This window comes from Etheostoma spectabile, unplaced genomic scaffold, assembly GCF_008692095.1.
Source record: "Etheostoma spectabile isolate EspeVRDwgs_2016 unplaced genomic scaffold, UIUC_Espe_1.0 scaffold420, whole genome shotgun sequence".
Taxonomy (NCBI): Eukaryota; Metazoa; Chordata; class Actinopteri; order Perciformes; family Percidae; genus Etheostoma; species Etheostoma spectabile.
In genome coordinates, this window is record NW_022605606.1 from 328,151 (window position 1) to 328,356 (window position 206).

Below are 206 nucleotides of genomic sequence, written 5' to 3' on the forward strand. Positions count from 1 at the left end.
TCCAGGGTTAAAGGCCTCCACTCTGAACCCCACTTATATGGACTGAGGCTGGGTTAACATATATTCCAGCAGGCTCACACTCCCTCCCAAGAACCAGTGAGTGGCTGCGAGGCTGGCCGTTGACCTCCAGGGTTATTGGCCTCCACTTTAAGCCACAGTTACATGCACTGAGGGTGGGTTAACATGCTCCAGCACCAGCTGTGAGG